The sequence below is a fragment of the Acanthopagrus latus genome, chromosome 18, assembly GCF_904848185.1.
Source record: "Acanthopagrus latus isolate v.2019 chromosome 18, fAcaLat1.1, whole genome shotgun sequence".
Taxonomy (NCBI): Eukaryota; Metazoa; Chordata; class Actinopteri; order Spariformes; family Sparidae; genus Acanthopagrus; species Acanthopagrus latus.
Genome location: NC_051056.1, coordinates 26244006 through 26270103, shown reverse-complemented (window position 1 = coordinate 26270103; position 26098 = coordinate 26244006). Strand labels below are relative to the sequence as shown.

General features: G+C 41.5%; 1 protein-coding gene across 5 annotated transcripts in view; it reads left to right on the top strand.

The window, feature by feature from the left end:
- diaph2 (diaphanous-related formin 2) overlaps window positions 1-26098 on the top strand; it is a 391770-nt gene that overhangs the window by 293721 nt on the left and 71951 nt on the right. The gene's annotated exons all lie outside the window — the stretch shown is intronic.

Sequence of the window (26098 nt, the reverse complement as noted above, 5' to 3'; positions counted from 1 at the left end):
GCAATAGAAGCGAACACGAAAATAAAACACTTTCAAGTCTCAGAAAAAAAAACAAACATGTTTTTCAGCCTCCTTTTTTTTATTTTTCTCACTGTCACACACACACACAGACACACACACACACACACACAGACTGTATAGTATTAGTGGGTCTAAGTCCGGTCCTTTAACAGCACCAAGGATGTGTGAGAGACATCTGCACCTGAGCCAGCAGCTGACCTTGAATTGACTTTCTGTGATGAAGACTTATGGTTGATCCCTGGGCTTTTTGCCTTGATGCCTTGCAGCTTCCCATCCTAACTTAAGAACATGGGTAAGAACCATGGAGACCATATATCTCTTTCTCTGTCGCTCTCCCATTTTTTTTTTCTTTTATTATTTTTGTGTGCCACGACTTTCAAGGGTACCCGTGCCGGCTGTGAGAACATCCAGTTGATCGAAAAAGGAATGAACTACTTGTGCTTCCACATTTTGTTGTGCTCACAACATGACTTGATAATAAGTACACATGTATAAACACATAAGTGACATTTGCTATTTATCCAAAAAACCCTTGTAGACTGCAGTAGGCTTAGAAATCAAAGTGACTTCTATGCTTTCACACCGGCTCGGCTGTCTGTGTGAATCATACATTTTGAATGACAGAAATGTATGTTGCAATAAATAGACTCTCCTCTTCTCACTTGGGCTGCCTTGTCATTGGCTCGATATTCCATCTGGCAAGAACGAAGTACAGTTATCGCATTTCTCTAACTACAAGTGCACTTTTTCACTTTTGTGTGCACTGACAGGGCTTGAATTCTTCATTCTAAAGCAGAATAAATCTGAAACCCAAATTATGTTTTAATTTCAAACAAGTCAACATGACAGCAGGTGGAAAGAGGTGCCTTTTAGTGTACATGCTTTTTTTTCTTTTCTTACCATTACTTAAATCCCATTACAGAACATATACAGTACATAAAACTAAAATACCACCATGCTTTATATAGATATGCTTTTGTGTCTCATTTTCCTTGAAGGTTACGGCAGTTTAATTTAATTTATTTTTGGCAAGAAGAAATTATTTTTATGCGGTCTTGGAAGTCAAACTGCAATTTGTTTTCTGCATAGAAACTGTTATGTGACTTCCAGTTAGAGCATATCTGAGTCTGGATGAGCAGGTTGAATTCATCATTCATCTTATAGTTTGAATCAAATCAGTCAGTTAAAATCAGTATTAGATGACTTCATTGGTCATGGTTGTTGTATTTTGTTCCCAATAGAAACAATAAGGGAATCATCTGATTAAGCTTTAGCTCCAGTTCACACCTCTGGCGAGATTTGTCTTCATGGCAACTGCCGCTGAGGCTGATGGGTAATATAGTGTTTAGAGCTAGCTCACCAAACAATGATATGCTAATTTACAGTTGGTGAAAAATGCGTTTGTTTGCAGCTCCTCCTACGTCACACATCTACACCAGAACTGCAGTGTGATAATGAGATTGTTTGTCAAAATATGTTTTGCATATTTTTTTTTAACATAGTTGTTTTTATTCTTTCTATTTTTGGATTTTACAAACACGTACACACCCTCTTCTTTGCAAGCCTGCAGTGCAGATACGTTTCAACAAACTAACAACGGTGCCAACTGTAACGCACATTCAGGCACATTTCTGTCCAACCGTGTCCTGCTGGTACAAGTCGCAGAAGCACAGGTGTGAGGTGTAGGTAGGAACAGTCGTTAGCTGGAGGGACACGTTGGGTTTGCTGCTGCCACAGCCCAGTGGTGACGAGGTGTTGTTGCACAGCAACACCGTGCTGTTGCCATCATCGAAAAACACAACCTGTTGGAGGTGCACGTTTTGTTTGTGAAAACCGAGTCAAATAAGATCTCCAGCACAGAGGAGCCGGTCATGGCACCAATGTAAAATGAAGAATAACTTGAGCAATTTGAATGACTGACTGCAGTTTTTATGTGCTCTGTGGGCTGAATGTGCTCTTGGGGCATGTTTGTGATGGATAGTACAGCAGGGGTTATGATGCCTCAGGCTTGTTTGATCCAGTGGTCATATTCTTAAACCTTTTTGAGCAAGGTCATGATGCTCCATCTGAAATGTAATTCTATTTGCATTCGCTCCGTTGGCCTACTCCTACAGTTTCTATGTAGAAATCAGATTTTTAAAGACTGGGTAAAATGGAATCGTAACTATTATGTGACTCTCTGACACTTTTTAAATTCTTCTTTTGATGCCTAAAGTGACAGTTGTTAAAGGGTAACAGTGTGTATATTTTGTCCCTGTACCACGTGGCTCATCTTACATTCAGCTGCAAATGGAGACAGACTTGGAAAACATTTGAATTCAGGGAAAGCAGCAACATGTTTTGCTATTATCAAACCTTTACGTTTCAATAATTTAAAGTGTGTTCAGTTATACACATCGGAAGAAAGCCAACAGTTGCTACAACGATGCTTTCAAAGTTGCATCTTATTATAATTACATCGTGCACAAAATCATTATGCTGTTCTCCGCTCAAGAAAAGCCCGTAATCGACCGCTTGAACCTTTGAACCGCTTGATCAACCCTCACCATCGCTCTGTAACCTTCTAGTATAATTGTTTAATTTTTCCCTTTTCTGTCATGCCGGTGCAAAAACAGCATGGCTCAGTCTCAATGTGTTCGTTACCATTAACACCTTCTTCTTCTTTTTTTTTTTTTTTGCCTTTGAATCTATTTTTCTGTTGCTCAGATAAGTCTGAAGCACACGGCTGCAATTCGTGCTCCTGCAGCAGTGCACAAGCTCACGTGCTCAGAAATTCGGAAAGTGCACAATTTTCCAAGAGAGATTCGAGAGCGCCATTAAAAATAATAATAATTTAAATTCTCAGTCTAATTTTAGCATTGCCATAGCTTGGATTGCCATGGTTACAAATGAAGCTTCCGCGCTTCGGAACATTCAGGTCAACCCCAGTTTAAGCCCCCCCAGCAATATTACCATCATGAATACTAATTACAGGACTGTTTGCTGCTCTTTGTAAAAGTTTTATTTTTTTGTATTGTATTTTGTTCAAAATGACCCTCACTCTATACTACTCAGTGTAGGAAGCCTGAAGTGGAATAATGGGGAACTAACTTCAGAAATTACCTGTTGTTCTATGTATGTTTTTTGATTTTGTACGTTTAAAAAATGTTTTTTGATCAAAAAAAAAAGAGACAAAAGGGCATCGTGAACATGGTTGCCTGTGTTAGATTAAATGTTTCCTTTGGTTCAGAGTGAAAGAAATCTTGCAGTTGTGTCAATTTATATTTAGCCGGTGTGTTTCCTTATATGTTCATCACAACTGTAAAGTAATATTCGTCATCAGGCTCGTAGATATTAGCCAGGAAGATAGTCAGGGGGGTTACACAGAGTTTTTGCTATCAGGGAGTGACAGTCATTGTGTTTGTGTGTGTCTGTGTGAGAGTGTGGTGGGGGTGGTGTAAGAATGTGTATACATGAGATAGCTGCGAGGCAGTGCAGAATGATAGCCCGTGAATGAGGCGTTTTCCATTGAAGTGATTAAAATGATTGAGGACAGTGGCGAACTCATTCATCTCTGAGCAAGGTGATGAGGGACATTCTGTATGTGTGAGTGTCGGGAGGGAAAAGTGCCTCGGTGCATCCACGTATGTGTGTGTGTGTGTGTGTCTTTTTGTGTGTGTATGTGTCACAGATGTAGAACAAGTTGTGAAATGGGACTGGCGTGGAGGCGGCCAGAGAGATGTGGAGCGATGCCCACAGGAGGGCCGTGTCTTTTCACTGTACATCCGAACAGACAGCCAAATATTTATCATCACCCCGCCGCAGCCCACATTCTACATTTTAATTCGACCTTCATCAGAACAAAGTAAAACATAAAAAAACAAAAAAAAACCAAAAATCCTCATTGCCAACCTCGACGCTTGTTGTTTCGTTTTGCCGTTTAGTTTTTTTTTTTTTTTTTTTCATGTCTGTATTTGTTTCTTCTAAATCAGTAACACAGAGAACAGGGGTAGCAGTAGTTGAATTGGAGGGAATTCCTTGAGGTTTCGGTGGATGTGATTAAGCTGGACTCTAATCAGTTTGTCTCCTCTGTTCAGCAGATTCTCTTTAATTACCTCAGCGAGGGGAGAGAGTGGGTGGTGCAGGTTGTCTGGCGCACGTGTCATATGTTTTTTTTTTTGGTTTTTTTTTGGTTCAGTTGCAGTTGGTGATAGGTAGTATGTGGAGTAGTTACTCTCGATTAACATTTCTGTTCTATCTCTACTTGACACAAAGGTCAAACCACACCCTGTACTTTAAAACCTAAGTAGAGCAAGCCTCAACGTCCTTGTTGGCTACACATAACCACTCTCGGAGCCCATTAAGTGTATGTCTAAACCCACTTAGCATTGGCAGCCTTGTGAACGTGTTGAGTTGAGGTCTACGGGTTCATGTTTCCCTCCTCTTTCTCCCCCTTTCACTCTCCCTCTGCCTCTCCCATCAACCGCTCTAATCTCCTGAATGCCATCCACACTCACCGTTCATCCCCTGCCTTCAGGATTGGTTTCACACAGTGATCCCCTCACTGACCAGACAGACGACTCAACAATTAACCTCCGAGGCTGACCTGAAATATCTCAGACCTTCTCCCTTCAGCATCCTTATTGGCCTCTAATAGATTTCTAACAGGTAGAAAAAGAAAAAAAAAAAAAAAAAAAAAAGAAGTGGATTGAATTTCACCCGTCCAGCCCTTAGGCTGCACGCAGGGAAACTGTTCAGTTTGTTGTCGTTTCTTTTTTTTTTTTTTTTTTGCTTTTAATTCCGTGCTAAATACCACAGTCGTGACTGCGGTACGGGGCGCTGTCTGAGCTGAATGTATAATCATAGGGCCAGGCTGGTGACACATAGTGCCAATGTGTTAATGACGGCATTAGACTTCGTGGCATTCTTCGCAGAATTATTCCACCAATTGCTTCTCCATTTCCATCCTGTTAAAGCCCTCCATTTTGGATATCGTGCTAATAGCCAAAAAGCACTCTGCTGGAGCCAGTTTGACTGCAAACTGTATTCCCCACGAAGAAGATTAGTCCCTGTGTTATTTAATGTCACTTTCGCTATTATTGTAGGATTTACAGGCCATGCAGCGTCTGTTCCCTACCTCTCTGGTCATCATCCCACACAGGGCTGGTGATGTGTCCTACTGTGCCGTGGACACAGGTTGGGAATCCGCTGATCCCCATCTCTCCGTTCTTTTCAACAAAGCTCTTTCTTTCTTTCATTCACTTCACCTTTTTGTGTGAGCTCTTTCTGGTTTTGTGCGCATCCATGTGCACACTGTCTTTGTGTCGGTAGTTAAAGGGAATGCATGCGCGGATCAGATTGTAACCAGTAAGGTAATGATTCATAAGGCAGCCAGTAGGATTTATCCACTAATAGATCTCCTGGGAGATAACCTAATCCCCCAACAATATCTCCTTATCATATTACAGGTGAACTATGTACAGAATGGGCTTCTCTATCCACAAATGAATACTAAGCCCTATACTTACCTTTAAGCTTATTAGATTTGATCTGAAACAGAGCAGTATCAAGTATTCTCCCCGATGCAAGGCTGATCAGAGATAATAATCCTGTCTGAGATTAGTTTTAATTTCACAGTCTACCAATTGCCGTGACTTTATGTAAAACAATGTATGTTTCTTTTTCTTTCTTTTTTTTTTCCCCGAAGCTGTAATGTTTCAAAAAACATTCATGAAAGAGCTCACATGGAGCTCATTACAATCACAGAAGTAGATCCCGGAACTGGAGACTTACCACATACTCCAGGACAGTAAATACACTGTGTAATCTGTTCATTGAGTGCTTTTGTCATCCACAGAGATCACACGAGGGAGCTTGTCAGTGGCAAATGAAAGTTAGACTTCTTTTCAAGGTGCGGATTGGAGATTAGTCGTAGGGCTCATCTCCATCTTTCTGTCCGCTTTCACAGAGATGATACGATTTGCAAAAAGATGAGGCGCCCCCCATTCTCTCTCTCTCTCTCTCTCTCTCTCTCTCTCTCTCTCTCTCTCTCTCTCTCTCTCTCTCTCTCTCTCTCTCTCTCTCTCTCTCGCTCTCTCTCTCCCTCACCCATCTATTACTTCCTTGTCCTCACTCTCTCATGTTACCCATCCCCTTTCTTCTCTTTATCCCTTTCTCTCAGATTGACTAAGCTCCAAAGTGGGTTGCTAACTCTTTTCAGGATTCCAAGAGGAAGAGATTATATAAGTGAGTAGATATTATGAACAGAGCTCAGAGTGGCTTTGTGTTGCCACACAGACTCTGGGGGCCAGCCACTAGATTTTTGGTCGGGCTGCTCGAGTTCAGTGAAAAATTCCAACCACAATTGTTTTGGTCAATATTGAGATCACGATTATTATTATTACAACTGTCCCTTTAACGGAGGGAAATGTAATTTGGCTCAAAAAAGAGATGTAAGAGTAATTGTCTTACAATAATGATACCTTGCATAACATGTAATACATTTTGTTTTTATCCTATGATGTGTATTATAATGTGTTTTTTGAGAAGGTGTGTAAAATGTGAAACAGAATTGCTGAAATATGACCGTTCATCCTTGTTGGCTGCTCCAAACACAATTTACCGTAACTGCACGAAGAGATGTGCATGAAAATCCAAGCAATGGCTGTTTTTTTGTTTGTTTTTTTTTGTTTTGCAAACCTGACCATGGCGAGCTGAGCTAAACACGCCACAGCTTGGCTGAGTTTGGGCTCCTTTGCTCCGTTGTAAAGGAAACGGGAGGGGCACTGGATTCACAACACACGATAAAGCCAGAGCATTGTTGTGAAACAAAATGCTTCACAAGAGGCGTTTCAAGCCAAAATCAGAATGAAAATAAGGATTGAAATTATTCGCCCGGCCCTAATACTTAATTTTTCTCTGCATGTGAGAGTTTTCTCATGTCCGTTGATCGAGATTAGCAGTGCTACTTGTTGACACAAATAGAAGACTAAGATATTTCAGTTGAAAATTCAAGACAATTCAAAGTATAACTAAATAATGAATTGCTACATTATAAGTCTTGTTGCATCATTACATTTTAACTTCCTTTACAGAGAACATTACAGCATACAATCTGTGCACCACACTGATGCAATGATCATAATGTATTTTTCCTTCATCAAACAGTGAGAACTGTCTATCCAAAGCTTCAACATGCTGCCGTACGATGTGTGTTACGGCCTAAATTCCCTTTGTTGTGTTGACGCGGCTACCGGCTCATCTAAACGGCGGTTTCACTAATTGGCCCTGAGTAGAGGGAGGGACCGAACCCTCCCCTGCTGTTCTGTGCTCATCTGGAGTTCATTTATTTAAGTCTGCACGTGTTACTCAATAGCGTTCAAAAATCACTAGCCAATAGGGGAAGGGAGACATCACGGTCAATTAGGCGCTTAATGAGAGATCACAGATGGATTAACGTATTTTCTCTAAGATTGACTTTTTTTCAGTCTATTATAATGGCATGTTGTAGTGGAGACACATGATACCCCTCAAAGCTTTGAGAGACTAAGTACAAACCAAGCTGTTGTATTTTAAAGTCACAATGACACACAATTCATTTGGAAAGTAAAACATGTATTGTGTTTTTATTTATAAACTCTGTGTACATTATAACATTCTGGACCGCAAGATTAAAATGTAATTTCTAATTTTGAAAGAGTGGTGAAACTTAGAGCGATTAGAGCAATTCCCTGAGGAATCTGGACCCCACAAGGGCCTGATCATAAGACGTTGACGTCTGGCTGTGGAAATAAGCATATTTGTGCAACACCTTTTTATTTACTTCTTTGTCAATACTGGATGGTTACACCGTTTCAGGTCTCTACAAACAAACAATCCAAGAAGCACAACCTACTCTTTAGATGATGCTCACTGCTTATATGCATGACTAGTTAAGACTTTTTTTTATGGGTCACAATCCAAAAACGGTAAGGAGCCACCTGGTTAGAGAGGAAGACTTAAATTACAGAAGTATCCATGTAGGAAACCCTGTGTGCTTCTATCTCTGTACCTTGTTTGACACAGTCTGCAGGGGAATCTACATGGTTCTACCTGCAGAGTCTCTCCAGCTGCATGGGATTACAACGTATAAACAGGTGCTGTGCTTTCAGCCATGTTTATTTACAGAGCACACTACCAGCTCCTATCCGTCTCACTTGTAATAGTCTTTAATTTAGGACATTGAATCTAGGTTTCCTTTGAAATGCAGCTTTGGAATTGTGCCAGCGTCATCTCGTGCTGCTTAATTCCCTGTTTCACGTTCTCAGATAATGACAGGATTTTGTATTGACTGTCGAAACTGCTCTTATTTCAGCTCTTGTTTCATTACACGGAGTCGGCGTGCGTTCGATAGGTCGCTACACAAGTTTGATTCATGATTGTTCCCCCACTGCTTGCTATTAGTGCAGCATCAAAGCTAGACTTGGTAAACACATTTGCATTTTAATGACTGATATAGATTGTTCTCCTGCTCGATACCACCATCAACACACAGGGCCCACCCCCCGCCCACGTAGACAGAAGGTGGGCTGTGTTTAGTCTAGTTTAAACACCTCACACCAATGTGACTCACGTACAGTGCTGCAAGTGACAACAAGAATGCATGACTGGACAAGCATGCTTTTATTTTGAAGCGGTAGCACAGTGGCTTATCAACTCCGCCAGGTTTCAGGTGACAGCGGGCCAAGAATGTGAAAGTCTGGATATGGTAATTAAGAAAATAACTGGGTTAATGTGTCCACATTGTGGAATGGCGCAGTCACTGTTAATGAAGAGAGGCTGAGTGGTTGAAAATGACATCTCACGGCACAAATGGATGCCATCAGGACAGCAATCAGCCAATGACCAGAGAGTGTGTGAGGAGGAAGATCATTCTTGTTTCCCCAACTCACGTTTTCTTCCTGTGCCACCTGCAGAGGATGATGCTACCCATTAAGTAGAGTTTGCCTCTGTGGGCATGTAATCTGATGCAAATTAGAGCGACAGACTGCCAAATGAGTGCAGCGATGGTGCTATGGAGCAGTTGTCGCTGGTAACACAGCCAGCATACCTGTAATGCCGAGGTGTTGCACGTGTGTTACGCCGATACCTCTCCTGATGAGAGATTCGGTGAAACTGAACTGAGTCCCCACTTTGATTTTCAATGTCACTGAGTGCCGATTTCCAAGAAAACACTCCACACCACAGCAATGAACGGATGTCGTGTTTGCAAAGGAGGTGTTCGGGCTCTCTGTGTTTGGCGTTTCCGCCAACACCACTATCACCGTTAACTGTTTGCGAGAGCCTCTCCAAATATGTGCTCGGGGAACAGTCCATGAAAGCTTCTTCCTCGAGGCGCAAGACAAGAAGACAAATAAGTAAGTTAAATGTCTATTTGCTCTTCCCCTGTCTACCCTGCCTTCTCACACTCCCTTTGTCCGTGTTGTGATGACATTCATGTCTTGCGGTATTTTTGAAGGAGGACAGTTTATGTATCAGAGTCGAGATAATGTGAGCAAATGTTTTCAGCAGTGGTTCATTTACTCCTCAGATCCTGTTCTTTGATGTGTACAAAGCCTCCCAAACCTTTATTTTTCCCCCTATGTCACCCATCGACAGCCAATACAGCCAATAACAATGATTTTCAGAGATAGCGCTATGTTTCCATGGAGAGAAGGAAATATAATTGGCTGAAGAAAGTGAAGTTTAAATGCAGGGGTTCTTGTTTCAATAAAAGAACTGCCTTTTTTTTTTGTTACATTACTGACAGAACTGTTGTCACTTCACAATAGTAGACAGGCTGGAGGCTCTAATTTATCTGTTTCGCTGTGTTTTCCTTCCCACACTAGAAGGGGAAGGAGGCTGTAACAGGGCCCAGCTCCACAGGGGAGAGTTGTGTTTAGTGGTGGCATTGATTTTATAAAAGGTTGCGCAGTGGGGAAGCTAGGTAGGCCTGTCAACCCTCGCTCTCACCAAAGCACATCACTCCGTCAAGCTAATTGTGCCCCCTCTGTAATCCCAAAACCCAAAGACAGACACAGTATGCAAACATATGTCCACAATTTCCCACCTTTAAATGCACAGCTATCATCCTTTCACGAGAAAAAGACAATTTTCTGACAACAAATTGTTGTTAATGGCTCATAAATGTTCTGCTGCTGTCAGTGGAATGTTCTTTTGGTAACACTTTACTTATAGCACGGATGGACATTAACTATTAACCACTTATTAATATGCATATATGTTGCATGTTGGCTCTGTATGAGTCATTATAAAGCATCTGTTAATGACTTATTCTGTATGACCATTATTCCACTACCTTTTTACTAAAGGCCATATTGATAAAAACATTTTGTCGACAAATAAGCAATGTTAGTGTCGGCTGTCATTAGGAATGTTGTTAGCAAGCTAGCATTATCAGTGTAAGCATTAGCTAGTGTTAGCAATGTTGACGTTTGGTAGCTAGGGCTAGTGATGCCCCATCGCTTGAGGGGGTAGATGATTGGAGCAACAGCGATGTTGAGGCATGAATGCAGTGGAAGAGGGGAGGTGGAATGCCACATTTGGTGACTGAATGTTATCAGTAAAATGTTAAACTAAGAATTTTCCCTCAATAACCTGAACAATTCATCAGCAAAACCTGTGTGGGTCACTAGGTTTCAAGTGCATCGTAATAATAACAAAAAATCTAGCACCGGTAAAATCATAGTTTACATCATAGTTTACTGTCAACAATCAAGCAAAAGCAGGAAACTCAGTCAAGGCAAGCACACAAAAGTCTATTCTGAGCCCAGATAAAACAAGAAGGCAGAAAATGTAAAAACCCAAAAAGTCTAAATGAGTTACTACAAGTTGAATGAATAAAAGTAATGTAATAGGCAGAAACAGAAGAGTTGGAGAAGAAAGAGAAGAACTACTAAATGACTAAGATAAAAATAGATTAATTAATAGATTAAAAAAAAGTGAATGCAAAAATGTTTTACTTTGTTTGCTCCTTAGTTATGAGAATGACCTCACTTTAGAATGAAGAACAACAGTTATTGGACACTATTAATAGTTTTGTGTTGTGCATACTGAGCAGAGCAATACCGTAATTCATCTAAAAGCTTCCTTAGTTACTATCAGTTAGCAGTTATTGGGAAGCGCTCTTAATTAACGACCTTGTAGTTATAGAATACGGTCACGCAGAATAATTTGTAAAGGATTAAAGTGCTGTATAATCACTGTCAACAGCCAGTATGCTAGAAATATGTGTGTCAGTAAGCAACTTGTTAATGATTCATGTGCCTTCCCTCATAGAAAGGGTTGTGGTTGTTTGTTCTTTGGATACTAGAATCAGTTGTCAGGTGGGCAGTGTTCAGTTCAGCCTTTTCTCACCAATATTTTCTCCTCAAAGCGGCAAGTAGAGTACACGTGGTCGAGGTGAGCGTTGAGGACGCGAGACAGACAGAATGACAGATTTGCATACTTTGTTTGATGGCTACTTCTGTGTGGTTCCTCGGCTCTCTGCTGGTCAGCGGCAGGAGGACTGAGAAAGTAACGGGCCACAGAGAGCAGAAATAAGATATGAGAGGGGTCAGAGAGATGAAGACAATAAGGGAGAGGAGAGACTCGGCGAGTAGGAGATGAACTGACAATGAATGTACTTTTATTTTTACAGGTTGGAGGACACGCGCACACATAGCTAGAGGCAGTTCATCAAGTGCCTGTCAGTTCTCTCTCTCCTTCCGTTTTAAGAGGGGAGTCTTGTCAGGGTCAGCTGTGGAGATAACCCAACTTGGACTAAAAAACATCCACCACCACCACCGCTCCACTGAACTCAGAACTTTTTAGTTACTGCTCCCAGTTGTAGCTGAGTTGCACCGTCAGATCTATTTGCAAAGACTGAGGTGAAAAAAGTATCAATGTGTTTTTTTGATGCCTTCACAAGGGGATGATTTGGAGACTTTGTGTGTCTTTTTTTTTGCCTTGTGTTGCTGTTTATATGCATGCGTGTGTTTGCATAAATACGTCTGACAAACACATGGAAGACAGCTGCTACACACATCTATTATTCCACAAACAAATGGATTGGAAGTGCCAGTTTTCTGTCACTCATTAGGCGCTAATCATTGGCAAATCCACTTGCCTTCCAGCGAGTACATCTTACTGTATCCCCCTGTCAGTTTCTCTTTTTTTTCCACTCTCATGACACCCAGCTTTTTTTGTGTGTTTTTTTTCATTTCTGACTGGCGAGTCACGCAAAAGCTCCCCCGTCCCCCCCGCTGAGCCACATGACAAAAAAACTCTTGGGGAGATCATTTTATCTTACTCTTGATTGCCAGATAATTATCAGTTAATTATTTAGAGCCTTAAATTAATTTGCTAAAAATAGTCTCTGTGCCTCTGTGTTGCCATTGGAGACGGCTCCATTATTCCTTCCTCCTCAGCCTGCATCTCTCCTTCTCTTGCTGTCTTTGACAGCTACTACTGCCACTCATGTCTGACTGTAATCTAATAAAGTAGGACATTGTCCTTTTGTATTTAAAGCAACCCAATTTGGGTCTAATGCTTCAACACTGATTGTTTGGATTGCTCTGCCTTGTGTTTGCCATGCCTTTCTCTGCCAGTTGTGAGCTGGCTGCAATTTACAACATGTCAGTCACAGAGCGCTGCGGTCCAACGGCAGTAAACTGAACTTATGATTGCAGATGGAAGGCTGAGAGTGAATTCAGCCAGTACAGATAATGTACTTTTTATGAGTATGATGAGTATCATCGGAGTAAAATGTGTTAATATTCATATTCATTATAAAGAATCCTCATCGGGTAGCTGACTACTAAGGTTATTTATTCAAGTTTATAAAAACCAATGTACACAATGATTCCACACATGGTTCTCTTAGCCTTTCGATCAGAAGCATTAATCTGAAGTTCAATTCTGAGGCGGTTCTGCAAATAGTTTTCTCAAAAATAATAAATATAGCAACTTTTAATCAAACCATATCAATGTCAGGCTTAAGATAAGAACTCTCAGTTGATGATGTGAAACATATATCACATTTCTATTCTTTATCCATGTGTTGCACAGCACACACAGTCCAAACTGTTTTAGACCCGGTGCTGTGTAAGTTCAGATATATAAGGCAAACTTTGTATAGTAACATCCACTCTCCTTTGCCCGCGAGTGGTTTTTGTCCAGCGATAACTTTACCTGTGCTTTACAACACTCTTCAGCGGATAGCATCTTCTTTTTACTTCTAACTCCACTCTTTGGACACTTCATTAGGCTGAAAGTGTTCTGAACAAAGAAATGTGCTGTAAGTGGTCTTATAATGGGATTCATTGGCTTAAAGAATCGAAATTTACCCCCTCTTTTCTTTTTCCCTTGCCTCGCTCACACACACACACACACACACACACACACACACACACACACACACAAGAGTGCGCTGACACACACAAACACACACGCTCTGAACCAGGGGCCAAACAGTCTGACCTGCTGAATGGGTTTGTGCTGTGGTAATGATAAGGCTATTGAATGGAGCTGTACTCTGTCACGCTAGCTGCTGGGCCAGTGGTCGTACTGAAGGAATCGGATCAATATGGTCTCTCTCTCTCTCTCTCCCTCTTTCTCCCTCCCTGTCTCTCTCTGCGTCTCTGTGTCTGTCTCTTTTCCAGCCCGTCTTTTATCAATCCCGCTGCCGTTCTTTCTTCATCTCAGCCTTTTTAGCACTGTGCCGCGATTACGTAAATCTTCGTAAGGCCAACGTGAATCCTCGCTGCTGCTGTTTTGTGTGGGCAATTGAGAGCTCTCAGTGTCAGTAAATAAGAGCTGTTGCCCTAAACGGCCTTTCCTTTAGTACAAAGGTTGATTATCATCATTTAAATAAATAAGTGAAATAATTGAGATATCGATTTTCATTTCATTTGAGCGTTTTTTTAATGATCTCTGCGTAAAACCACACTGGTGGACCTCCTAGATGTCGGATTACTTTGGTTTTCTCACACTCACATATCTGATTGATTAGAATAAATTAGTCTTTGTTGAGGATGGAGGAAATAATATTCTCCATATCCAGCAGCCAACCCTTGCCCCCTTATGCCTGTATTAGAACAGTGCTAGATTTTATTGTTGTTGAGTTATTTACAGCATATCAATGCAATTTACATAATATCAAGAAATGCAAGTATAGTCTGCATTCTGTTCCAGTGAGCAGCGCCGCGGACTGAAACAGTCCAGCATGGAGGTTTGAGATTCCACCGGCGTTTAGAACATCCCCCGGCAGTCTGGAGGCTCACATCAAAGGCAGCCCAACATGATGTCCATTTGCAAAACCGCACTGACTGTCTTGATTACCAGCCTGTTCAGAAGGCACGCGTTAAGTGGCCACCTAAGAGCTCCCATTTCCAGCTTTATGCACGGTGATCACACGAAGAAGATGTAATCTGGACATGGTGCGCGCAAACCTGGGTCAAATAGCACTTAAATAATTCCCAGGCATTCGTAGAAAGCTTGCCCCGGAGTGGCAGATTGTAAAGAAAATGTTTACCGCGTTACGATAATTCGGGCATTTGTGATTCGTCAGTCATGGAGAAGTACTTTGTGGTAATCTGTTTCTCTAAGCGTTCTCTGAGGATTGTTTTACCCTTCTTGAAACCCAAACCGAGAGTGGAATGAAAAGCTGTAGTCGTAAGCCTTATTTTAAGATTTTATGTGTAATGTTTCAGCTTTACCGCACTTCAATGACGAGTGAATGTAAGAAAGATTAGCTCCGTATAAGGGAGTGACTGGAGACGCAGGCGCTCCAGAGATTTATGCCTTTGAAAAAAACAAAAGCAGCAGGTTAGTGCCGTGTTTTTGTTTGTTTTTTTATGTCCTGAAGGGCATTTTATGTTCATCCCGCCCTCGACACCATAAACTCAATCCAGTCTGAGCTGACAACTGATTAAATTTAAAAAAAAACTCAGACATATTTAGAGTAGCAACAGATAGACATTGTCGTGATGATTAACTGAAAATCTCCATAGAACGTTAAACAAATTTCCACTTTAACATCTCAACAGGACGTGGACACAGAAAGAAAGAGATGCATGAAACTCTTACAATGTCTATATATATGGATATAGATATATAGATATATATACAGCCATAATACACCTACAGAATGTATGATCTGGTGGGAAACAGATGGGCAATGAGTGTGCATGTCTGTGTGAGAGAGAGTTTGCAAACCCCTTTGTTGGAGGCAGATAAGGACAGTTAAAACAAAGAGAAAGAAACACAGCAAGAAACAAAAAAGTGTGGACCGGCAATTGTGATTCATCACTGTCACCATTGCATAGCACAACATAGACATGGCATGTGCAGGGAAACGAGTCTATACTGTGCGTCCCACACAGTCTTTGTACTCCCTCAGCAAGCAAAGCCAGACAAGTCTTTTAAATTGATCCTACTGCAAAAGAAATATCCAACTATCCTCCGCTATAGGAGGACAGGAGCATTGTGTGTTTGTATTTTTCATATATTATCTAGGAATGAGACAAGTCAGGTCAGAAAAGTAGGGCAATGTAAATGAGACACAATGCAGTGTCAACAGCCTGAATTGTGTCTGGCATTAAAGCTGGCAGTGTTGATAAAGCTGCACTGTATATTATAGGGAGACATGATATGGATTTTTTTTTCAGCCAATATATGGCTGATGATTATATATATATTTTTTTAGCGTTAAAATAAGTTCCTAGCCTGTATTTTTTATGTACGCCTGAGGATAGGAAAGGCTAAGATGTCGTGAGAAGAGGTGGATTAATCCTGATTTGTGGAACATAGATATCGTGTAATAATCGAGTCGTCCTTCTCAGAAAGTTGAGGATGCGTCGGCAGCTATGGCATCATGTTTGGCTTTCAAACCTACATTGCAAGGCTCGGCCATCTTCTTCCTCCTCCTCCCCCTCCTCCTCCTCCTCTTTCTTCTTCTACTACTTCTACTTCTTCTACTTCTTGATGGATTGCAAACCAACTTTTAAGAGTTCTTTGACAGCATGTTTGCTTAATGGAGACACGACCATGCTCATTCCCAGGTCTATCATTTTGTCTTGGGTTATTACTAGACCGGGTTTACAGACAGGAGCAGTGTTTTCTTTGGGAGAGAGGAGCTCATGTTGGTGCTGCTCTTAGCTTTTTAACTTTCAAGACCTTTTGCATGCACATGAACCCATATAACATGCTGAACTAAGAAGCATTAGTGGTGTCCTTTATGCACCAACGATAAATAGCCAGTAATACAGATTTCCCTGTGTTGGCGCCGGTATTTTATCGGTGTATCATGCAGCCTTTGTATGTTATTTCAGTATTCAAAGGTGTGCAGTTAATGCATGTAAACATGACTTAATGCATCAATTGAAAGCACATTTGATTGTGAGAGGAAAATATTAAATTTATTCTCCCACCAGATTCAATCAGCTCTGCCTGTGCTGATGGAGAGTGAGGTAGTTGGATTCATTGAAGACCAAATCGATGAATGTACAACACTGGGTTATGCTGGCATCAAAGATTAATTATCAAAGATTTTCTGAATAATAAATCTCAGAACATGTACTTATCTGCACTCCACGGTGTGTGAAACAACCATCCAATTAGATTCTCATTGGATGTTGAGCTGTGTAACATTGTTTACAAGCTTGCACCTGTCTGTGAAATGACAGCCACGAGTTTCCGCCTGTGTATTTTTTTTTTTCTTTGCACATACTTGTCTCTTCAAGGGGCATCTCGTGAGCCATTGTAACGCCGAGGCACGGATTGATGTTTTTACCGATTAGATCAGCGTCAGGGGGGAAGCAAAAGACTTGACCTTTCACAGTTTGACAAGTATGAACATTGTAAACACAGTGGATTTGCATTGTCATGTTTCCACTCCGTGAAAAAAAATTACACAGAGACGCGCCGGCCTCGAGCATCGATGTGACATGTGATTGCTTTGGATGAAGATGAAGGGATGACAGCAACCATAAAAGGTTATCAAAGATGAAAAAAAAACGTGTGTGTGCATGTGTGTCAGTAATCTTAATGGGGCCATGTTGTGTTTACATACACTCACTCACCAGCACAGTGGGCACCAAATATTATATATATATATATATATATTTTTTTTTTTTCCCAGCACTCTCTCCCCTTTTTTAATAGCCTATCCATGATTCAACAGGTCATTCCCTTGGCCCTAATCCCCTCATATCTAATTTATACAGTCTCTTTTCTTTTATCAGATGTAGTCATTACACCCACCAGTCCCGCCCCTCGTCGGGTTGTTCCAACACCAGCTGGGCGCTGTAGTGGAGAGCTGTGAATGCTTAAGCAGACGCAACCTTCCTTCTCTACACGTATAAATATTTCAGGCACAGACGGGCAGAATAAATTGACAGTAAAATTGACATCAAACCCGGCTTTTAATTTCAAGAGAAAAAGGATGTAGGAGCTGTAGAGGAGATGATGGAGAGGAGTGTTGGGGGAGGAAAGGTTATGACCCCCGTGTCAAGTGGTAATATAATTCACTGAGCCTATGATGTGTGAAAAATATCAGCCCTCACAGTTATTAAATATATATGTATATGCTGTCTGTGTGTTTCAACAAGACTGATGCACAATTTTCACATAGTAAATATGTATGGATATATAAAATATATAGATGAAATGTGTGTAACATATGACAGTTCTTTAAGATTCTGACTGCAAAGTGGCTTAAGGAAGAGTGTGAGCTTTTAGTGAGACGCTGAGAACATTGAAGGTGAAGAGGTGAAGGCAGAGTCTGATCACTGCAGCAGCACACTGAAGTATTACATTAATTACATTTCGTGAAGGGGAGGGAGATGGCATCGAATAATCACCACCCTGTTGGCACCTTCTGTAATCCAACAGAGAGACAGAGGGAGAGGCAAGGGGGAAAGAGACACTGTGTGTGTGTGTGTGTGTGTGTGTGTGTGTGTGTGTGTGTGTGTGTGTGTGTGTGTGTGTGTGTGTGTGTGTGTGTGTGTGTGTGTGTGTGTGTGTGTGTGTGTGCAGTGACAAAGACGGATCAACGGGATAGAGTTTTGTGATGGCACACCGTTGATTTTCATCCAAGGTGTTGTTTTGATTACTTTGGACAAAGTCCAGCAATTTTCAGAGAGCATTGTTTCACCAAGGCATTCAGTTTGGTAGAGATTTAATTATTTGCGCCATGTGAAATGAACCTGACTAGAATGCTTTATTCTTGTGCACAACAAACAGGCTCCCATTTCACATGAGCTGAGATTTGAAGAAGCCTAAAAGCCCATTCTCTCTTGTTCTCTTAAGTATTTTTTTTCTTTTTTTTATACATCCAGGGAGATGTTTAATCACTTAGAAAATTAAGGTTGGCTGTACTTTTCAAAGACATTTGACAACTATTGCATCTGTGAGGGATGATCCTGCAGTTTCTCTCATCGAGCACGGCTGCCGCAGGACTCTGGACACAAAACAATGTTGGCCAGCCTGTTGGTCAGTCAGTCTGTCTGCCCACTTTCATCCGGAATGAAATACCTCAACAAATATTGGACGGATGGCAATGAAAGTCGATGCAGCCATTCATGTTTTCCACCAAACATTAATGGTTCCAGGATGGTCAATTCTAAAGACTTGGTGGTTCCCTGTCACTTTCTGAAGCCCCAAAATGAGCTTGACAGTTTTGGATTGGAGTGAAATGTTTTGTGAATGATGGATAATTGACTTTTTATTAAATCTAGTTTGCTAAAAAATCAACCTGTTAACATTTCTATTGTGAAGATTTTAGGTTGCTAACATGACTATTCAGCTACACTTTTTTTTTTTACACTGTTTTTTGTGCATACTGTAGGTGATAGACTTTTGTTTCCCATATATTGATAGTTTAACTGTGTGTGTGTGTTTGTGTGTGTGGTCATTTCTTATTTCACCATCGTAACTCCTTTACTCAGAAACTATCTTGTCTGCTCAACTTGCTTTGCCTTTAGTTCACTTTCAGTGTGGCAGCATTTCCTGCAGAATGCAACAATGTCCAATGTAAACATGTGTGATGCAACTTTTCACTTTTGTTGTAGTGCTGGCTAGTCAGTGTGTTCAAGGGCGCAGGATTCAAAGAGCTACGCAGTTCAGTACCTCAAGCCCATGTACGTTGTAACATGGAGAGACACTGTAGCTAAACACATGGAAAAGCACTTTGAGCTAAAAGTCAATGTAGAGCCATGTAGATAACATTTCAGTCGGCAGCGGTGGATGACTGCATCTCCCACGATCTCACACTACTTATGTATTTTCTTATGTTTTGACTGAGATCACGTTCCTGAACATTTATTATAGCTTCTCTGTAAATGAAATCAAAGCATTCCAGTCAGTAACATTCAGATATGTGTCAGTGATTTGAAACTGTACACATGCAGTATACTGCCTCTTTTGGAATTTTGGCAATGCCTCCCTTCTTCCAGCGCTCCATCTCACCACCATACCCTCCCTCAAACACTTCCCTCCCCCCTCCTCCCTCTGTCCACCGCAGCACGAGGTCACATCCCAATTTCCCAGAACTGGCTGCTCTGCTAATTCCCTCTGAGAGCCCCGGTGTCTGTGCCATGGCCCAAACTCAGGACGCTGTCAGCCTCTTTCCCGCTCGCCCTGCAGACCTACCTCTGCCTGTATCACTACACGCAACAGAACAGTCCTGTCGTCCTCACTTAGGAACACGGCTTACTGTGTGGAGACCAATACTATGATGTTGGCCAACAGCAGAAAAGATCAGTGTAGTCTTAACAACACAGTTTTAATGAAGCTTTGCCTTTGTCCTCACTTAGTCTCCTTTTTCATTCTCTCTGTATGGAGTTGAGAAAAAGTGATGCTAGCAAAAAACTTTTTAAATAAAAAAAAAAAAAAACTTGTTAAGTAAAAAAAAAAAAAAAAAGATTTAAATAAAAGAACAAGGCAGCCAACACAAAGAATTTTAGATTTTATTATAAAAAAGTCAAATAAGAGCTGTTGCATTCATACATACATAGATTTGAGTTGCTAGAAGTACTTTGTATATCCAATATTCTGTGTTCTCTCACTGTCTCACTCGGTGCCCTGCCACTGCACTCCATTCCTTCATCCCTCTCTCATCCCGCTCTCGCTCTCAACATGATGGGTTGTGTCCAGTCAGTGGGCAGCTTTGGTGTAATTTGGCCCACAGGGGCTGTTGGCAGGAGGTGTGGGGATAAAGGGAGCAGGGATGGTGGGGTTTGGAGAAAAGCAGGCTTAGTGTGGGGCCTTGGATGGAGGGGCCAGCGTGCACGGGAAAAAAGCATTAAATAAACATTAATGCAACTAGGTTACAGGAGATTTATTAAGGAGGCTTTTTGGGCCCCCACTGTAGGGTTTTATGCAGCACTTTAATAACTCTCTCATGCACACAGGTAAACAAACTAGGTAATTTATTGCCATCCTCATAGGTGGCCATTGTGAAGACTGTTTTAACTCTGTTTTTGGCTCATAAATGGATTTCTCTCCTCTTTCTCTGGGTTTTTATCATGGAATTGAATGAAGTCTGGCTGCAAAAAAGCTTCTTCTTCTTCTCCTCTTTTTTAAATTTTTTTCATTTTGTACATCTAGGGTAAGTCTGACTTGGATATGATTTTGATGTCACTTTGTGGTGTTAAAAATGAGCGCCCTTAATCGCAGCTTACTGATGTTAAATGTACCCTCTCTGGCACGTCAAACACGCAGATAAAAAGTGACTGATTAAACACAGTAATGAGGACACTGTGGCAGGACAAAGAACTAATTCTAGATTTTTACAAGGACAGGCTGGGTTTTGGCAACAACAGGAGATTTGAGAGAGAGAGAATTATAAAAACATGAACTGGCAGAGCGCTGCCATTGACATCACATTTCACATCTGACATTGTCTTTGTAAATCAGCACTGTCAGATATGACGCTGTCAGAAACTGGAGTTGTGTGAGCCAAGCCTTGGTGTGATATGTTCAGTGAACTAAAATTGTTTATCCGAGCGCTGTGACAGCTTCAGTTATTGAGTGTGTTTACGTGCCCTCTAGTATCCTGATGATGATCCTGTTTTTTTTGGAGTATTCTGTTTATGTTTGGCACCTGGAAACGTCATCGCCTGGTTTCAGAAATCTGGATAAGTCCTCATCCCAGTTTTGAGACAACTGGATGTGCCACCTGGAGTACTTAGTGGAGACCAGGATAATGTGGCATGTAATGAAATGTGTGTTCATGAGCGCACAGAGCAGCGGTTGAGATGGTGAGAGATCAAGATACACCTGCGGCTAGATGATCAGAAACCCAGTTAGTGTTATTATCATGTACACCGGGGTTTGATTAAAAACACCTTTTTTCACGTTCCAAGTAAACACCATAACCAAAAATGATCAAAAATTGGGTAACTCTTAAAAAATACAGTATACTAACATCCACGTAAACGCACACATTTAAATCTAACTATAAACCAAGGAATCGTTCCCTCTGTGCAGGAGTGGCGATGTGGCTTCAGCTCTCTGTCTTCATGCTTCTACAGACTAAAGCGCTCTCACGTGACCTCATGGGGAAGCAGACGTAAACAAAATACAGGTTAGCTTGGTTCATCGACTTGCTGTTGAGAAAAGACAAAAGCAAGAGATTAAATATGATGAGCAGGGTTACACGGTCAATACAGGTTTTCTATTTTTCAGTGAGAAGTGGAGCTGAGATTTTACGTGTCTGCCCACAGTAGTATGCTAGCTAACATTAGCCTCAAGGGCTACAATGTTTGCTGTTGCTTGGCAGCACCATCAGCTGCTCTGGGAGGCTTCTGTCGTAGGTTGTTGGGGTCCAGCTCAGAAAGTACGGATGCGATGATCCACATTTTGAACTGTAAATATCAAACCTGTTTGATATGAGCAGTTCCGGAGGCTTAAGACTGGATCCATAAACACTTCACATTAGCAGATAACCTGTGCCAAACAGTGTGTTCTGAACAGCTGCTGCAGTAGGACTTAAAAAAAAGGCATTCCTTTGCAGAAGTTAAAGAAAGACAAGGCGCAGAACTATAAAATGCCTGTATTTGCAAAATTAAGTGTTCTAATCTGATCATTAGCATAAAATCCAGTAAGCACTCCACAGATATCTTTTTGTAGCATCCGCGCTTGCAACATTAAGCCCTGCAGCCTTGGTGCAATTGTCTTTCTCTGCGTTGGTGAGGTTCAGTGCACAGGAAGTGCAGGCGGTAGCTCATCTCCGAGGACAGCTAGAGGAGGAGAGCAGAGACTGACAAACAGAGCCGGGGCGACCAAAGGCTGCACGATGCTTTACCTTGAGACCCATCGCCTCTGCTCCCTGCTCTGCTTCAAGCCCGAGCGACGCGAATAACAGACACGGCTCAGACAGCAGACTTGTGAAAGTTCACTCCGAGTAGGAGAGAAAGAAACGGGAGTTCTTGTTTGAGTGAGAGAATTTAATGGAGAGAATATCAAGGGGAAATGTAGAAAGAGAATAATAAAGGGGAGTGTGTTGAAAGAAAGAGAACGTGGTAGATGGGAAGAAAGGAGAAAGAAGTAGAAAAAAAGAGGATTTATCTTTGGAGAAGGAGATACAATAAAGGCTACAATAACTGTGGAATGGAAAGAAAAGAATAACGGACAGTCTGACAGAGAGACAGAAAATGGGTGTGTGAGTGTGTGCTCAAGCACTATATATATATATGTGTGTGTGTGCGTGTGGGTTCGGGTGTGTTCTTCCTGTTCGTTCTGCGTCTGCATGTGTGTTTGATGAAGGCTCTACCGTACCGGTTGTGTTGCTGCAGGATAATGTGTGTCAGGCTTCATCAATATGACACGTCTTTGATGTGGAAATACAAGGAGCAAAAGCCCAGCCAGCCTCAGTCCAGTCCCCAGCGGGACACATCTACCACTGTGCATGTGCATACATGTGTGTTTGAGTGTGTGTGTGACTGGGAGAGAAGGAGAGAGAGCGACAGAGAGCGAGATGGGGAGAAACAGAAATACAGAGACCCACAAGCCACAACAAGCACCGAAAGTAACCACTGCCTCAATGTTTGTTCACTACCCGTCTACGAGGGAGGCAACAGTTTGTGGCCTGAACATTTCCTGCGCTCAAGGCACTGTGGACTCTGCTGCAAAGCGGAATCAATATTGTACCTAAATGCCGATAATGAGTAGAAAAATAACACGTCTTTTCGCTGCTAGATTGATGCGTTGATATTTGGCTTCGCTTTTTTTTTTTGGCACGAACCTGTTGATGATCCTTGTTCCCATTGTTCGGTTCAGTGTTATGAATATGGATGCTTTTCATGATTTCACAATTATCTCTTTATCCTTTGGAGTCCGTTTTTCTATTCTGACCAATTAGGCATTGTTGCGAGGGTGCATTTCAAATGAAGCTCAGTCTAGCACTCCGGCTGCGATCGTGTTTTTTTTTTTTTTTTTTGGGGCGAGGCACTGAAGTTCTGTTTCACTAATAAATGACACTGCACCATATGGCGTTGTTCATGGCAGATTGGTCCCCAGAAAGGGATTTTTTTTTATCTGTACAGGGATCATTTTGAGACTTAGAGATTTTCGAGACACAAATACAGTACAGCTCTGTCTGGAGTTTGGACGTTTGAAAAGATATCTTTCTTTGGCTAACTTTTACTTTTACATCCATCCGTCGGCCCCCCGAGTCTTCACACACAAGTGCAGTGAGGGGGAGGCGGACAAAAAGAAGAGATAAAGGCAGCCTGACAGAAGCAAGGGGGGGATAAATCAGGTCCAGGCAGAGGAGGAGATAGAGACGGGGAAGAGGAAAGACAGAAAGATGAGTCCATCCATCGAGCCCTTGTGTGTGGGCTCGCTGCTAACCTGGACTGCGCCATCGCTGCTGTGTTTTGGTAAACACTAGCTTCCAGGGAGGTAATCCAACCAGCCCACCCTTTCAGTGCTTTTATTCTCCCCCCCCCCGCGACATGAAAAGGCCTTTCACACACATGCACTGCGTATGTACAGAAAGAGTGCAGATACATCACTCACATGCACTCACATGTGAATGTTTTATTTATATACACATGCGGAACAACAGTGCGAGTTAATAACGTGCATAGGGACGCAGAGAAATCCCTGGACCTCAACATGGAAGTCTAACAAGATGACAGAACAAACGCACAGGACACAAATGGCATTGTAGAAAAAAAACGGTGGCTTTCACACGATCGCTCACAAAGAACATCTCGATTGAACTGTTTAGCCCTCGACAGTCGCAGACCACCAGCCTGTGTATGTTGCCAAGGCGACTGCTTATGGGCACTAATTGCTTATAACTGTACTGATGACGCAGGGAGCAAGAAGCTGCAGCCTTAGCAGTTCGCAAAAACATGTAGAGGCAAAGTACAATTTGGATCAGACCTCTCTGTGTCGCAGCACCAAGTTATTTATTAATTTAACACGGAGAATACATCAGAATAAGATGTACAGATCAAACACAATTAATATGAAGAATAAATTTGTATTCATCCCAATTTATGGTTATTATTAAAAACATTATGTCTGGCCGTACAAATCCCTTCACTGAACAGCCATTCAGAATTACACACATGGAACCACAGACGCTTAAACAATAAATTGCATTTACATGCATTCACATAGAAGAAAAATATTATGTATTTAAAAGGGTTTAAGTACATTTACTATATATTGAAAAGGCGCCTAACTCTGCATGAGTCCAAAACACAGATGTTAGCTGAGTTTCCATCGGCTTATTTTTATATGCCAGTAAAAAGAATAGATACGATTGATGAGAACAGCAAAATTTCAATGTCATTTTTGCTCACTTGAGGTGTTTTTTGTCTTTATGCACTTAATTGCCGATGAATAGTAAATGGCCAAGGTGAAAAGTTTGGATTCTTATTCTTCATTTTCGCTGGGGATTATTGTCTGACTAATTTGGTTTTGTTTTGTTTTGTTTTTGTTGTATTTTTTTTATTTGCTACTTCTATTTTCTTCTACTCTGTTCATTCCAGCCATGCATAACTAACCAGTACTGCCAACTTCTGGTACAGCGACTCCCTGCACATCCTAGTTGATCCACACCAGTCGATTTTTCTGTGTGTTTCTTTTTGGGGGAGATTTCAAAAGTTTGTCTAAAGTTAGATGGAAACATATATTTTTAAACTTGAGGAAAACTATTGTTAGGTACAATTTGGTTTTCCGTTCTTGGTCTGGTCTTGGCAATTTCTTAAGACGTAAGGTTTTCCTGTGCAATAAGGAATTGTTAGTGAAACAATTACAGTTGTGTTCCCTTTGTTTTTGTCCTGAGATAAAGTGGTAGCTAATCCGTCCAAAGCTTCAGCTTGTTTTTTTTAATCTTTCTGATCCTCTGGCTGCTCATGTTTGTTGCTCTGTTGAGCATACTTGAAGCTAGTCAGCACATCTCCAGATCTCAGAAATGACTGGTATTACAGCGTTATTATAACCAATAGAACTGATGGCCAGTGCTATTGGAATAAAACCAAAGTTGTTTTAATGTAATTCCATATTATAGTGATTATCTTTGAGCCATTCCAGATATTATAGCCATAAAAACTACAGCCTCTTAAAAAAAAAAAAAAAAAAGGATGATCAAAATGATTGAAGACACAGCAGGTGGACACCGGTGCTGATGCACTGAGGCTGCTGCGGGTGGAGTTTACACCATCGCATCTTTTCATCCTCGTGTTGCAAACAAGTTGTATAATGCGCGTGTCCTGTGTGAAGTCGAATCCTCCTCATCCCACCCAGTCCATGTGAGTCTCGGAGTGTCCAGGCACAGTCTCCATGAGGTCAGTGGCTGCTGTGATAATGCTTAACTGATGCCGGCTGTCAATAGCCATTCACCAGGAGAAAAGTGCTCCGCCTGTTCAGTAAATTACACAGTGCGACGTGAGCTGTGAGGTTCAAAACAACCTGACCCCACTGTTGTTGGGAGAAACAATAGAACAATGACTGCAATCAGCTTTTCCAGCAACCATCTGTGTCATGCTGCTGACTACAAAACACCTTTCCATTACTCCAGGGCTGCAGCTATTAGCTCACCGTGCCATTGACTCCAAAGTGA